Source organism: Pelophylax lessonae, assembly GCF_965119305.1.
Source record: "Pelophylax lessonae genome assembly, chromosome: 3".
Classification (NCBI taxonomy): Eukaryota; Metazoa; Chordata; class Amphibia; order Anura; family Ranidae; genus Pelophylax; species Pelophylax lessonae.
Genome location: NC_138770.1, coordinates 428,613,035 through 428,629,488, shown reverse-complemented (window position 1 = coordinate 428,629,488; position 16,454 = coordinate 428,613,035). Strand labels below are relative to the sequence as shown.

General features: G+C 44.7%; 1 protein-coding gene across 17 annotated transcripts in view; it reads left to right on the top strand.

The window, feature by feature from the left end:
- The window catches only part of EPB41L2 (erythrocyte membrane protein band 4.1 like 2), a 375,724-nt gene that overhangs the window by 92,110 nt on the left and 267,160 nt on the right, over positions 1–16,454 (top strand). Inside the window, exon 1 of one of the 17 annotated variants that reach the window (XM_082250107.1) lies at positions 792–935. The exons of the other annotated variants lie outside the window; for them this stretch is intronic. The gene's annotated coding sequence lies outside the window, so the exon portion shown is untranslated. Of the gene's footprint in view, positions 1–791; positions 936–16,454 lie in introns of those variants that run through there. 17 annotated transcript variants of the gene reach the window in all.

Below are 16,454 nucleotides of genomic sequence, written 5' to 3'. Positions count from 1 at the left end.
TTTGACATAAAAAAAATTGCAATAGCCACAATTTTATTCTCCAGGGCCTTTGCTTTCATAAAATGTTTGGGGGTTTGAGTAACCTTCTAGGAAAAATACTGATTTTAGCATGTATGTCAGAAATGTCAAAATTGCCCTGGATGGCAAGTGGTTAATACATTTATAGAAACATATTTTTAGGCAAGTCCAATTTTTTTTCTAGTAACAAGGGGAAATTCTGTAATTTGCAGCAGTGACTTATTATTTTTTTAAGCCTGGCATTTTATTACTGCAGAACTGCACTTGGTTGTTGGTAAGAGCTGACTTTTTTTTTTTTTTTTTTTTAAATAATTATTTAGGATCGAACTTTTGAACAGTTTTTTCTTTTAAAGCCGTTGTTTGGCATTCTTTCTGTGCATCTTGCCTACCTGGTTGGTTTTTATTTATTTATTTTACTTTGGCCAGCTTGATTCTTTTTCTATCCTATTGATTGAAGATTTCACTAATCTTATATCCATGTTATCAATTACTTATAGGGATCAAAAGTTACCAATGTTGCCGAGGTTGATTCAGTGAGATACATTTTGATAAGCTGAAGCAGACACGAAGTAGGACATCCCTTATTATCCTGAAACCAAAAGGAAAAATATGGTCATGTTGAAGTACTTTTCCTCTTGCCCTTTTGTTTCTTTAAATTCATTGGATGTTTGTGAAAGAGATGGGTTGAATGTTTCCCTTCTGCATATGTTCAATTCCTCCTCCTCGGTTTCCAGCTATGTTAGTGCTTGGGTGGGGTCTGGTTCATTAAGTTTCCCATTCAATCTCCAGTGGCTTTTCTTTTGCTAGTGGACTTGTATGAGAGCTGTGTTCAGCTGCCTGCTGCCTTTACTCCAGAGAGCCAGACTTGTCTGCATGCTGGGAGCTGCAATCTGTTGAGCTATAGCCTGATGTGCTAGGTAAATATTTCTTCATTTCCATTTAGTACTCACCAGTATGTCAAAGTTCACTGAAAGTTCTTTAAAGTTACAATGCCTTTTACGCCTAGGCCTTTTCTAAATATTAATCACTGATTTTACTAAAGGACTTCTTTGAAAACGTCTGCGCTTAGATGTTTGCAGTTTTTGTGATAGAAGTTTTGCTTGTGTAGATAAAGATAGTGAGTCATAAGTAAAGTGTAATCTAGATATGGGTCAGTATGGGTGCCATATTATATACAGTATTATTCACATATATAGCCTTTCTCTGAAATATTATTAAGTTTAAAAAATACCAACAGGGATGACCTGATGCATGATGATCTTAACGAGACTGCATCTTTTCCCTCTTACCTGGCATATTTTTGATGCTAGTCCTTTGGATTTCACTCTCATTAAAGCCAGCCATACGTGCACTGAAATTAGTTCGGTTTAGCAAGGACTGTCCGATATTCGATCCACGTATAGGTAGGCTGATTGTACCCAAATGGATTCATCAATCAACTTGGATGCATCAAGCCTGTCATATTTTTTGCATGCAATTACTGCCGGTGGCTATAGCTGCTAGTAGTAACCGCTGTGTTCTGCTGGCCGGGAAGGCTCCCAGTGCAAAATCCAATCATCTATGGGCTGCTTAACACTTGACTTTTGTATACAGTAAAGATCATCCAACTGAACTATCCATCCCACCTTTTTACATTCTGTAGCTTTGTATTTCCCTGCTTAACACATTCTTTTTTTTTTTTTTTTTTGATTGCCTGGTAACCTTTTTTTTTTTTATCGTGTTCATGGCAAAATAACATGAAATCTGTTTTTTCTTAAGGATCACTGCAAAAAATTTAGAATGCTGCTGATATATTTGTTACAGAAGCCAAATGACAAATCACATTTAAAACCTTAATGGATCTGACCTTGCTCTTATTGAAGTATGGCCTTTTTTTCTTTTTTCATTGCTTTTTACACAATTTTTTTTTTTTTTAAATACTTTTACAGTGGAATATCATGGTGGTGAGTGGTGACACTGTATTAATGAATGTAGCTTTTTATGAAGAGGTTTAGGAGTTGGGTTCTCTTTTAATTCAAAGTGTAGTAGGTATTATATAGTGTATTGATCACAGCGTGTTTTTTGCATTTTGCTTTTTGACAAATATATATAGTTTATAGAATCACTGATTTGTAAGAAAACGATTCCTCACAACATGCTACTAAGATGATGTCCTTAGTAGTGTGTTGTGAAAGGTATGTTAGAAGTTTGGGGCATTCGTAGTGCAAACGTGCACCCTCATTTATTATGCATTGTAAATTACAAGTCTGTAATTAAATACATCTAGAGGTCCTGTATGAGTTAAAAAAACCCTGACTGAGCCAATTCTCCTTATCTTCACATACTCCTTTTCACAGACACTGCAGCTCACAGTGGGAAGACTATCAGCAACAGATGCAGTGCTGTCCTTTAAGGTGGTTGCTATCTTTACACAATTTTCCCTGGTTGCCAATGACAAGTGTCCCAGTGTCTGTGCTTTATAAAAAAAAAAAAATACTTTTTTTACCTGATTTCCGAGCGCTCACATGACTGGCCGGCTCTCCCTATCTGACAGCTACAGCGGGAGGGGCCAAGAATCCCCCACTTACATCAGTTGGGAGGAGAAGAGAAGCGATACGGACGGTCACATGAGTGGCACACTGAAATCGGGTATAGAACATAATTTTTATTTATAAAGCACAGAGACTGGGACACTTGTCATTCGCAAACAGAGAAGTCTGTGTGAAAATTTCCAGAGTAATTTTGGCAGGGGGGCACTTGTAAGAGATGACAGGGAGGGAGGGGGGAGAGGACGGGAAACAGGGAGGGAGGGGGGAGAGGACGGGAAAGCAGACAGGAGATCTGCGGATGACAGAGGCACATAAACTGACAATGGTGTCAGGGCTCAGCAGCCATGTTACACCGTGGTCACTTTACAGTGGGGAGGGCAGAGCCAGGAATGATCAGCTAAGTATTTCAAGTGATACAGGGGGCCAAATTACACAGCACAAGCACTGTGCTGTGTAACATGCTTTAAAGAAACCATGTATGTATTTATGTATGTATGTGTGTGTGTGTGTGTGTGTGTGTGTGTGTGTGTATGTGTGTGTATGTGTATATATATATATATATATATATATATATATATATATATATATATATAATTTTTTTTTTTTAGAGCAAAAAAAAAAAAAAACTTTAAGAAAGCAGTGGACATAGCTGGTTGTTTATACTTAGGTGCGGATAGGCAAACTACAGGTTGCTGAATCAGCAGTGATCATGCAGATAGGTTTCTAAAATTTTGCCCCACCACACTGGCACAGCCTTCACAAATAACCCATGCATGCGTTAAGTGCTCATTTTTGTCTAAGGGATTTCAAAGCGGAGATATGCTTACGTAATCCACCGATCCTCTGAGAGCAAGACCGTTCCCCCGCCACTCCTGAATCCCCCCTGCAGGTTAGCAATCTTGTAAATGAACTGGCTCTGGACATGAGGACGGCAGGAACAGTACACCACTGGACGTGGGGTGGCATGGTTTTCTGGAGGATCGGGTAAGTATAGCCTTTCGGTGCGCCCCGAGACAAAATGAGCAGTTAACCCATTCAGTGTGGACACAACCCATTGCATGGGAGAAAAAACATTTTTATGGAGTTCTTCCTTAAGTGCACTGCACTGGCAGGATCAATGGGTATTTGCGAGACTTTGCAGGTGGATTAAGATACAGCTGTAATTGCAGATGCACTAATAATTAAAGCAATACTAAAGGCATAACAAGTAAATAGGTTATACAGTACTTACCTGCTCTGTGCATATTGCACAGAAAGGTTGCTTATCCGCTCTTCTGGCAGTCTCTGCCAGTGCTGTCAGCTCCTCCCTCCTTCGGGTGCCTCCTGTAGCAAGCCGGGACTAAGGCGGCATCTATGCATTCATGCTCCTGTTGATTCCCCAGCCAGGCTGTGTTTGTCTACAAACGCACATAGCGCCAGTAAGCTACGCCACTGCTCCCTCCTCACCGGAGTCTAGAAGCAGCAGAAAGACCAGTTTTCCTTTGATTAAAAATAAAAAATCAGGAGGGAGAATACCATTAACATTTGCCACCGAATGGAAGCACAATTTGTCCTGAACAAAGCAGGGAATAATATATCTGGAAACTCTACGTAGCTGCAATGATATGTACAGTTTTCCAAACACATAGCAAAGTTACAAAACTGTGCTTAAAGAATACAGGTGTTTTTGTGGTGGGGGGCTTCATTGGTGCTGGGCCGTAGGGTGGTGGTTGTATGTTGCTGACGGCCCCCCTTTGGGGGTGCCTGTACCTTACCTTTGGTGCTGGGGGGGGGGGGTCCCTGGTGAGTTCCATCCTGGGGGATTCTTATTTCCCTGGGGTCCAGTGGGGCCCTGGGTCCCGCTCAGCGACGTATAGCACCGCCATTTTGCCGTGGATTATGGTCTCTGGATTCGGCAGCCATGTTTGTGTAGACCAGCGGCCATGTTTTGGGCCTCCCAATAAAAATAGCGGTGACCATTTTCTTGTAGTCTGGTGCGGTGGTGTACTGCGGGGGCCTCTAGTGTTAGTGTCGGCGCTTCCTCTTCCTCTTTAATCACAGTGTGGCAGGCTGTTTGGTGCTCTCCGGCTCTGGGATGGTGAATTCTAGTGGGTGTATGATCCTTCCACTGCTATGTACAGCGCTGCGGGTGCGCTGATTCTTGTGGTGCTCCAAGCGGTGTGTGTGGGGGGTTCTTTTAAAAAAAAAAAAAAAACCCTCTTCTTTTTTTTTTTTTGTGCACAGTGCGGCTCTGATTTAACATGGAGCCTCTAGGGCGTTTATCACCACCTGACCCACTCCTTGAAGCCACAGGATCCTCTGGGACTCAGTCTTCCTTGGCAGCCATGACGGCGGCCCTGCAATCACTTGTATCAAAGGTTGATATGGCCCTGCAAAGGGGAGCTTACAAAAAAGTGCCCCCCCCGCCGCCTTGTATCCTCTATCTCCTCAGAGTCTGAGGTGGATTTGGCCGCTGCGGACAAGAGTCAGCCCACTGGGTCTGCGTCTACGCACCCTGAATGCTCTAACAGTGAGGACGATTTATTCGCAGCCACAAATGAAAAAGCACTGGTGGAGGCTTTGATTGTGTCAGTGCGGGAAACTTTAAAGTTGGAGGACTCCGCTAATGCTGAGTCAGCGACGCTGGTGCAGTTCAGCAACCGCAGATCTTCCAAGGTGACAAAGGTGTTCACTTTTCCTACCTATTTTGATGAGATTGTCACTAGTCAGTGGGGTTCCCCAAAACGCATAGTTGGAATACCTAAGCGTTTTGCTAGGAGATATCCCTTTGAGGAGTCTCTTTTGAAGAAACTGTCGGAGGAGTCTGAGGTGTCCAGGCTTAATAAGGCCACACTTTTGCCGGTGGAGGATTGTCTATCCTTTTAAGGATCCTTTGGACAAGGGAGCTGAGGCTGTAGTCTGCCTTTTCACTGTGGCAGGCTCAATGTTAAGGCCGATGTTTGCTATCACCTTGGTATCCCAGACAAACGGAATGGGAAACAATTTTACGCCAGAATCTGGAAGGGGGTCAACAACCTTCTGAGCTGGCGGATTAGTTGATCCAGGGGCTACAGTACATTTGTGATACATCTTTCGATGCGGCCTCCTTGGCCGGCACAGTATCTGTGACGGTGGTGATTCTTCTTGGTTAAAGTACTGGGCGGCCGACCAGGCTTCTAAAAAGGTGCTGACTGATGTACCTTTTGTAGGTGACCGTTTGTTCGATGCCTCCATGGAAAAGACCATTAAGGGCCTTTCGGGAGGTAAGAGTACATTACTTCTGCTAGGGGCAAAGAACCTCGTCGTAAATGTGGTCCTTTTTTTCTTGACTCTCATGCGGCCCTTTCGTCCATCTGGATCGCAGGAAAAGGGTTCTAGATCCACCCGTAACTTTGTGGGAGGCTCCAAGAGACTGTGGAATGGTAGGTTGAAAGCGGGCACTACCGGTTCCGCAGACAAGCCTTCCCCAGCCTGAAGGGTCGCCCTCACCCACATCTGGGGTGGGGGGATGTCTCCGCATTTTTCCGGACCTGTGGACCTTGCTCATTCAGGACAAATGGGTCCACGAGTTGATTTGGTTAGGTTACAAGATCGAGTTTCGGTCCTTGCCTTTTGCAAGGTTCTTTCTTGCTAACTTGCACCTGTCTCACGATTTGCTACAGGGCCTCCATTGGCCAGTGCAGGACCTGTTAGCACAAGGAGTGATTGTGTCGGTTCCAGAGTCGGAACGTTTTCGAGGTTTTTATTCAAATCTGTTTACAGTTCCCAGGAAGGAAGGCAAGGTTCGCCCGATCTTGTACCTCAAAGCTCTGAACCACTTTGTGCGGTTCAGAAATTTCGGATGGAGTCCATCCACACGGTAATAGCTTTTCTTCATCAAGGAGATCTTCTGGCTTCTATCAGTCTCAAAGACACTTACCTTCGTATTCCAATATATGTCAGACTTCAGTGTTTTCTTCATTTTGCAATGGGCGAGGAGCATTATCAATTTGTGGCGTTACCTTTTGGTCCCCGGGTCTTCACAAAGGTTTTGGCCCAAGTGCTGGCCTTGCTACAGGAGAAGGGGATCGTGCTACTGGGTTACCTGGACGATCTGCTTCTGCATGCAGTGTCTTCTTCGGCTCTAAAAGCCGACCTGGACATTACTTTGCGAACTCTTCAGAAGTTCGGATGGACACTGAATTTTCAAAAATCAGCTTTGACTCCGTCCACCAAGCTGGACTACTTGGGTCTGACGCTGGACTCAGCGTCGTCCCAGGTGTTTCTTCCTCAGGTGAAACTTCTGAAGTTGCAGGATGGTATTCAGCTCCTGTTGTCTAACCATTGGTCATCACTCAGGACTTGGATGATGTCCACTTTTGAGGCGGTTCTGTTTGCTCAGTTTCATACCAGACCTCTGCAAGGAGAGATTCTTGCCAAATAGAAACAAGGATCACAGTCGCTGGACGCTCTGATCCTGTTGAATCAGGGTATGAGAGGGTCTCTGATATACGGTGGATCTGCTCCCTGGTGCTTCGCCTGGGAAAGTCCTTTCTTCCCCTGTATTGGACAGTGATTTCCACGGATGCCAGTCTGTCCGGGTGGGGAGGTGTATTGGGAATATAGTCGGCTCAAGGTGTTTGGACTCGAGAGGAGTCCAGGCTGCCGATCAACATCCTGGAGATTCGGGCGGTCAGACTTAGTCTGTCTCAGTGGATGGATCATCTTCAGTGATACCCAGTGAGGATACAATCGAACAATGCTACGGCAGTGGCATATGTCAATCATCAAGGGGGCGCAAGGAGTGCCTGGGGGGCCCGGGAGGTAGCCGACGTTCTGAGGTGGGCAAAACTATATGTTCTGGCCCTCTCTGCTGTGCACATTCCGGGGGTAGAGAATTGGCAAGCGGACTATCTCAGTCGGCAGACGTTGAATCAGGGATAATGGTTCTTTCATCCGGAGGTGTTTCATTAACTGGGTCTACGGTGGGGGACTCCCGATATGGACCTGTTGGACTCCCGTCTCAACAGGAAGGTGCAGAGGTTCATGTAAAGGTCTCGGGATCCTCTGGGTGACGCCGCAGACGCCCTGGGGGCACCTTGGGGTCAATATTGTCTGATTTACGCCTTTCCTCCAATACAACTTCTGTCCAGACTACTGCGCAGAATCGGGATAAACGGGATTCCAGTCATTCTGGTGGCACCATACTGGCCTCGCTGGTCTTGGTATGCAGACCTGGTAAGGCTGGTAGCAGACGTTCCTTGGAAATTTCCTCTCAGGGAAGATCTTCTGTCTCAGAGACCAATCTTCCATCCTGCTTTACAGTCACTGGCTTTACCGGCTTGGCTATTGAAAGCCAGGTGTTGAAGGACAGACGGATGTCAGTCGGTGATTCCTACGCTGTTGAAAGCTAGGAAATCTTCTTCCAGGAAAGTTGATCGAGTTTGGAAGGCATACATTACTTGTGAGTCTCGGGGAGGTTTCTCCCCGTTCCTTTTCTGTATCTCGTCTGTTGGAGTTTTTATACAACTAGGTGTAGATCAAGGTTTGGCTCTGGGCACCATCAAGGGCCAGATTTCCACTTTGGCCATATTTTTTTCCAAAGGCCGTTGTCGGCGAAGTCCTTGGTTCGCACCTTTGTGCAGGGAGTTCGCCATCTGGCTCCTCTGCTGCGATCCCTGGTACTTCCATGGGATCTAAACTTGATACTGTCGGTGCTTCAAAAGCCTCCGTTTGAAAACATTTTTGAACTTCCTTTGCTTACTCTGTCGCAGAAGGTGGCCTTTTTGGTTTCTATTACTTCTGCGCGTAGGGTGTCAAAGTTGGCTGTGTTGTCCTGTCGGCCACCTTACCTTGTGGTTCACAGGGACAAAGTGGTGTTACGACCCTGTCGGTTCCCCAGTGAAAAGCCAAAATTCAGTATCTCTTAGGATTAGGATATTACATAAGTCCAAAAAAGAAAAGGATTTTTAATACAGAAATGTTGGCTTACTGAAAAGTATGTCCATGTACAGTATAGTATGCTCCCAGTACTTGGTCCGGGCTCCTTTTGCATAAATTACTGCATTAATGCAGTGTGGCATGGAGGTGATCAGCCTATGGCACTGCTGAGGTGTTATGGAAGTCCAGGTTTCTTTGATAGCGGCCTTCATCTCATCTGCATTGTTGGGTCTGGGGTCTCGCATCTTCCTCTTGACAATACCCCACAGATTCTCTATGCCAACATTTCTGTATTAAAAATGTTTGTTTTTGTTTTTTTTATTGGTCTTATGTAACTTTCAAGTTTTCTGAGATACTGAGTTTTGGGTTTTCACTAGCTCTAAGCCATATTCGTGAAAATAAAAAAAAATGCTTTAAATATATCACAGATGTGTGTAACGCATTTACATTGAATCACCGAAATTTAACTTTTTTTAAGATATTCTAATTTTATCAGATGCACCTATGTATGAATGTGAATTAAGCACCTTAGACTATTATCTCCTTGAGGCATGTGAATGTATACTATATGTAAAGCACTGTGTAAATTGATGATGGCGATGTAGAAGTAATAAATAGATAAATAAAAGAAATGGATAAATATGGCTGCAGTGGGAGGTGAGAACTGTAAAAGCTTGATCCATGCTGCAATGCAGTTGGATAATTGCAGACTGGCCTGGTTGATGAATATTATTTTCGTTTTTCTACCCTGACAGCCAAATTACATAAATGTCAAATATTCCCTTTTTCTGTGCTTTTCCCTGGAAACTTAGGGCTTCATATAATTTTTGAGGGTTTTGCAGGATATGCAGTAAAGCTTAGTTGTTAGACTCACTGAGGGGGTTAATACTCAGAATTGTGTAAAAAAAGGCTGTTTGATCCTGTCTTCTTTGATCCTCCCCTACTTTTACTGTCCCAAATCCATCTGTTGATAGAACAGAGCCTTGGGGGCACTATGCACATGCTCAGTTAGGTGTGTATTGCTAGAAATTTTCATTTTTCTCTTGGTAGGGTGCATATGATCAGCACAGAGCCAAACAGCACTGTGCAGACAGAGGGTCAGGGGTCCTGCAGCCTCAAAGGACAAGCAGAGGAGAAAAAAAAAAACTCATCAGACAAGCTTTAACCAGACACTGATAGAAGTCACAAGACTGCTATATACTGCTGATGAGAAAAGGTATTTAGCAGTTTATATTTACTAAAATAATTGCATTTCTATTAGAGCCAGACCGATTATCGGCAAGGCCGATATGCACTTTCCCCGATATATCGGTATTGGCCCCGGAAGTTGCCAATATTGCCGATATTTTTGTGACGTCATTCTGCCTTCTGAGGCCGCCTCCCTCGCCTTGGACAGCCTCATCTGGAGTTGGGACTAGTCTCGCGGGAGTGTATCACAGCCATACACCAAACCCACAGCAGCCCGGTGCTAGCCAGCCACCCACATCCACAGGCCCTGTACCAGCCAGCCACAGGCACTGCACCAGCGAGCCACCCACCCACAGCCCCTGTGTCAGACAGCCAGCCACCCACAGACAGGGTGCCAGACAGCCAGCCACCCACGGACAGGGTGCCAGACAGCCAGCCACCCACGGACAGGGTGCCAGCCAGCCAGCCACCCACTACAGGGTGCCAGCAAGCCAGCCATTAAGCATTAAATAAAAATTAACATGTTCAGTACCAGATTTGTGTCAAAAATTTTCTTTTTTTTTAAAACTTTAAATGTACAAAATATCGGCCGATACCGATACATTGTGACCAAAATATTGGTATCGGCCCTGAAAAAGCCGTATTGGTCTATACCTAATTTCTATGTTCTGTGTACTGTGGGAGACCAGATATAGTGAATGCAGGCTCCTGGGTTTAGTAGCACATTACGTTTTCAATGATTAACTGGTCATTTGGGTTTCTCATGTATTATTGTATTGTTGGGTTTGGAAAGAGAGGATTCGATGTGGTGAATGACCGTATTTAGGATCTGCTCACCTGCTAGGAAATTGATGAATTACTACAGACTGTGGTTCCCGGACAGTCTTTCCATTGCACTTTCCATAGAATTCCTATGGGATGTACTGTGATAACATGACATTTCATCACAGGAAGAGATTGTTTTGGGTACCAGAAAAAGTCAAATTACATTTGGGGCTGCAAGACAAACAAATATTCACCTGTGATTTATTTTGCACAGGTTTTCATCACTGTTGTACTTTGTCAAGGTGAATTGATGGATGGTTTACAGTTTAAATTGACAAGTTCCATTATGTAGATAGATAAAATGTAAAAATAAACACTTCCGGCCTGGAGCCTCAAAACAAATCTTGCTCATTTAACCTTGTTGGTTTGGTTCTATCATTGTGGGAAAAATACCCCAGACGCTGAGCTGCAGCTATGTAAATATTTAGATAACTTCAGTGGTTTCAGTGATGGCTCATGCTATAGTCTGTAAAGCAGTGTCATGTTCATTCTACAAGTTTTTATTTCCATCATTTGATTATTAGCAGGATACATAAAACCAAATTTTTAGCTTTAAACTATTAGGATATGACACTCAGCAGGGTTGCATGTTACGTAGTATTTCTGCAGGCCTTTATACCACAATTTTTTAACATCACTACAGTATGTGTTTGAACTAATCTGGACCCTTCAGTGGCACTCCAAAAGGTGCTTTTGTTTAGTATGGACATTTCCAAGAGCAGGGACTTTTAAAGCGGAGTTCCAGCCTCGGGGGTCAATTTGAGCTAAAAAAAACCCCGGGACAGTCAGGGCTAGTACATTCCATAATGGATAGCCTCTGAACTGTCCCAGGTCACACTTACCTGTAAGAAGAAATACTTACCTTGAAATTTCTTCTCCAGCGCTGCCATCTCAGGTGTGGGCAGCTGAAGCCGCAGCGTCCCTCTTCGTGTCCTCTTCGTGACGTCGAAGTCCCACAATGCACTGCACCAGCCCCGCTCGTCACTTCCGGTGCAGCGCGGCATCCCTGCAAAGCTTCTGGGCATGCCCAGAAGCTGTTTAGCAGTGAATACCGCGCCTGCACCGGAAGTGACGAGCAGGCCGGTGCAGGCGCATTGATTCCTGGGAGCGATGACGTGCAGCTCCCAGGAATCATCGCAAACCGCAAGTGACGGCGCGGGCCGCAGCCGCAGAGGGAGGAAGTGGAAGGAAGGTGAGTATATTTTCTTCTAAAATATGGTAAGTGATCAAAAAAAAAATCGCCATTATCCATTTCTTTTTCAGGTTCCCCTTAGCAAGCGGATGGCCCAATATCGATTTTGAGGCCGGAACTCCGCTTTAACTTGGCTCTCAGGTCATAGCATATATGGATTACCAAGTGACATGCCTGAACATACTTTAATTAAGGAGACAAGTTCCTTTAAGACTCTGTGCCAGATGACCTGAGAAACCTACTTTAGTATTGGCTTACTCCCACCAAAAAGTGCAGTTGATCAAGCCATCATGTCTCCATCAGAAGCCTCCTAGTCCTTTGTACAACACTGTGGTCTGTCTTATATGGAAGACTAAAATAATCTTAAATTACTATGTATTTTATGCAAGACTGGCAATTACTAGTTCTTCAGAAGTCTGCAGAAAAGACTGTTCTTAACAGTTTATCCCGAATCTTGAGTTGGTGGACAATATTATTTTGAATGTGAAATTAATTGATATGGTTACATTGATCTCTTACAAATAATTAGTTTACTGTATAAAGCTTATGAAAGATTGTACATGTTTTTACAAGGAGTTGTGCCTAACTTTCAGTGCCAAAAAAATGTCCAAAATGAAAGGTTCACAAAAATGTCCCTAACCTAACCCAGTCCTAACATAAACTCCTATCCAAGCTGAATGCTTTAAGAAAGTTTAAGCACCTAAAATGAGCTCTAAACATTTAATCTGCACCCTAATACTATACATTAGCCATAACCTTTTACATTTAGTTTCTTAATCCTCAACCCGAATACTAACCCTTGATATAATACTAACTTTACCTTTTAAAATGCATTACTTCTTATTGGGTATATAAGGTGTTAGCACTGCAGTCTATCTTTTAAGTTTTAGTAACAAAAGCTGATGCTACAGAAAGATAAAGTGTTACTAAACCCACAACAGTAAAATCTGTCTGTAGATGCAGAATTAGTATGCTTGTTTTGCTCACTGTGTAACTTAAGTGGTTAAAACTCTGCATTGTGTAAAGTCTGCGTGGTCCTGTTTGCACAGATCCTCCCCCACCTGCACGTTCACTCTGGACAAGTCCAGAGAAGCACAGTAAGTGTAGTTCAGCTGCACATACTCAGTTTGGTCTCTCTTGCTGGATAGAAAGCTTCCTGGTTTTAGCTGAGCTATTCAGGTCACATGGTACTGACATCACACATGTGGGCGTTTATACAGATCCTAAATGACCTCCTTCTTCATGACCTGTAGTTAAAAAAGAACACAGTGGGTGGGATGTCACATCTTGAATGATAGATGATCCGCCTCCCATTAAAGCAGGGGTGGGGAACCTTTTTTCTGCCAAGGGCCATTTAAGTATTTATAAAATCATTCGGGGGCCGTACAAAATTATCAATTTAAAAATGTGCCTGTTATATTTGGTCAAACATTTAATTAACTCACCCCTGTGATGGCTGCAACTGCTTCTCTTTGGTGAGGTGTGTGATGTTAGCTGGTATTGATGATGTTGCTACTCGCAACTGGTTTTCCAGGTTTGCGTCGGTCAGTCTGGAGCGCAGTCGACTCTTTGTGGTGGTAAGTTTTGAAAAGAACTGCTGGCGGGTACTGCTGGTGAGTATAGCTGGCTGGTACTGCTGGTGGGTTCAGCTGGCTGGTACTGCTGTGGGGGCTGGTACTGCTGGCTTGTACTGTGCTGTGGGTACTGCTGGCTGGTACTGCTGTGGGTACTGCTGGCTCAGACTGGTACTGCTGGCTCAGGCTGGTACTGTGCTGTCGGTACTGCTGGCTCAGGCTGGTACTACTGGCTAGTACTGCTGTGGGTACTGCTGGCTCAGGCTAGTACTGCTGGCTGGTATTGCTGTGGGTACTGCTGGCTCAGGCTGGTTCTGCTGTGGGTACTGCTGGTTCTGCTGTGGGTATTGCTGGTTCTGGCTGGTACTGCTGGTTCTGGCTGGTACTGCTGTGAGTATTGCTGGTACTGCTGTTGGTACTGCTGGTTCTGGCTGGTACTGCTGGTTCTGACTGGTACTTCAGTGAGTAGTGCTGGTTCTGGCTGGTACTGCTGTGGGTACTGCTGGCTCTGGCTGGTACTGCTTTGGGTACTGTTGGTACTGCTGTGGGTACTGCTGGCTCTGGCTGGTACTGCTGGTTCTGGCTGGTACTGCAGTGACTACTGCTGGTTCTGGCTGGTACTGCTGTGAGTATTGCTGGCTCTGGCTGGTACTGCTGGTTCTGGCTGTTACTGCTGGCACTGGCTGCTACTGCTGTGAGTATTGCTGGCTCTGGCTGGTACTGCTGGTTCTGCTGGTTCTTGCTGGTACTGCTGGTTCTGGCTGGTACTGCAGTGAGTACTGCTGGTTCTGGCTGGTACTGCTGTGAGTACTGATGGCTCTGGCTGGTACCGCTGTGGGTACTGCTGGTTCTGCTGTGGGTACTGCTGTGAGTACTGCTGGCTCTGACTGGTACTGCTTTCTCTGGCTGGTACTGCTGTGAGTACTGCTTGTTCTGGCTGCTACTGCTGTGAGTACTGCTGGTTCTGGCTGGTATTGCTGGTACTGCTGGCTCTGGCTGATACTGCTGGCTCTGGCTGGTACTGCTGGTTCTGGCTGGTACTACTCGGTACGGCTGTGTGTGCTGCTGGCGGGAAATGCTGGCTAGCAGCGGCGCAACGCTGGAGGAAGAGGCGATGTTTCCTGTATTGGTCACAGGTGGAGTGCATTTGATATCACTCTGCCTGTGGCTCACTCGGACTGTCAGAACAGAGCCGGAACTATACAGGAAGCATCAAGTCCGTTCTGACAGATCAGCTGAGAGACAGACTCAGCTGCACGGGGGGCGGTCCAAATGATTTTGAGGACCGCAGGTTCCCCACCCCTGCATTAAAGCATGACACAGGCTGTACAGGATTTCAACAGGCAGTGAAATCTCCTCCTAAATGAACACCCTGGACTCACGTGGATCCTGCAGAGTATCACATGACCACAGTATACAGATCAGCTAACAAGGTATATAGCTGCAGTATTTTAACCACTTCTGGACCGGAAGATTTTCCCCCTTGACCAGGCCATATTTTTCGTCACTGCGTTAATTTAACGGACAATTGCGCGGTCGTGCGACGCTGTACCTAAATAAAATTGTCCTTTTTTCCCCCCACAAACGGAGCTTTCCTTTGGTGGTATTTGATCACCTGTGCGCTATAAACAAAAAAAGAGCAACAATTCTGAAAAAAAAAAATAATAATAATATTTTTCACATTCTGCTATATAACATTCCCGAAAAAAAAAATGTAAAAATCTATTTTTTTAACATTTTAGGTCAATTTGTTTTCTGCTACACATTTTTGGTAAAAAAAATAGCAATAAGCGTATTTTGGTTGGTTTGCACAAAAGTTATTGCGTCTACTAACTATGGGAAAGATTTGTCATTTTTATTGTTTGTTTTTTTTTTCTTACTAGTAATGGTGGCGATCTGCAATTTTATTTTTTTTTTTTTTTTGCGGGACTGGGACATTGCGGCGAGCAGATCGGACCCCTGACTGACATTCTTGACACTTTTGGGGGGATAAGTGACATTACTACAGTAATCAGTGCTAAAAATATGCACTGTTACTGTAATAATGACACTGGTAGGGAAGGGGTTAACAGTGTGGGTGATCAAGGGGTTAAATGTGTACCTAGGGGTGTGTTTCTAACTGTGGGTGGGGCGTTGCTTGTGGAATGACCATAGAGACCTGTGATCCTATATAGAAGGATCAGAGGCGCTCTGTGATCATTCTAGGGAGAAGAACGGTCAGCTGTGTTTACAACAGCTGACCGTTCTTCTCTCTCAGCGGGGAACAATCGCGGGTGTCAGGCGCTAATTGGAGCCGGCTGCATCGGTTTCCCCGCTGGTGAGTGGGAGCGCACCGTCAGCAGCGCGCGCTCGCCCCTTAGCTGCCTCCAAGCGACCGGCGTAGCTCTACGTCGGTTTGCCTGGGAGAGCCACACTGCCGCAGTAAATATGCGGTAAGCGGTTGGCAACCGGTTAATGTTGAAAGACTATTTATAAGCTGTGAACAGTGCAGGGGGGCTGATGAACATTTTTTTATATTACTGGGTTTAGTAACCCTTTAAGACCCCTTTCACACGAAGGGTCTGATCCCGTCTGCCTGTCCTTTTTTTAGGCTACCTGATTCGATCCTCATTTTTAGCAGGTGTAAATGGACCTGTGTCCGTTTACACCTGCCTACCTCCAATCCGATTTGGTCTGCTAAAAAAAAAAAAAAAAAAATATGAAGGGGATTAGTCCCCTTCCATTTAGGCAGGTTGGATTGGAGGACAGTTAGGTGTAAACGGACAGTGTAGTCTTTTTACACCCGACTGCCAATAGAGCAGAGCAGGCCCTGTCTGGGTCCGCTCAGCAGAAACTGGGCAGACACAGACCTGTCATCTGCCCGCTCTGCTCTGATCACCTGGGTATCGGCAACCAGATCCCCTGCTGATCTAATGAGTCTGCCCTGTGTGAAAGGGTCTTTGTTCACACAATTGTGTTGCAGAAACACGTGCAAGATCGTTTTCTTTCCCACAACACAAAAAAGAAAAGGAATAAAAAAAAAAAAAAAACACTACTACTTTGTATAAGTGTGGCAATGCCAAAAATTCTTAATGGCACCCCCACGCTCTTGCAAACGTGTAAAAATGCATAGTGCTGCAGTACCATGTGAATTGGTGCGGCACAATTTTAAAATTAGTGCAGACAGCTTTATTGCATATGTTTTACGCACAGGACAGTCCTTTGCAATTAAGGGGCTACTCTAAACGTAAT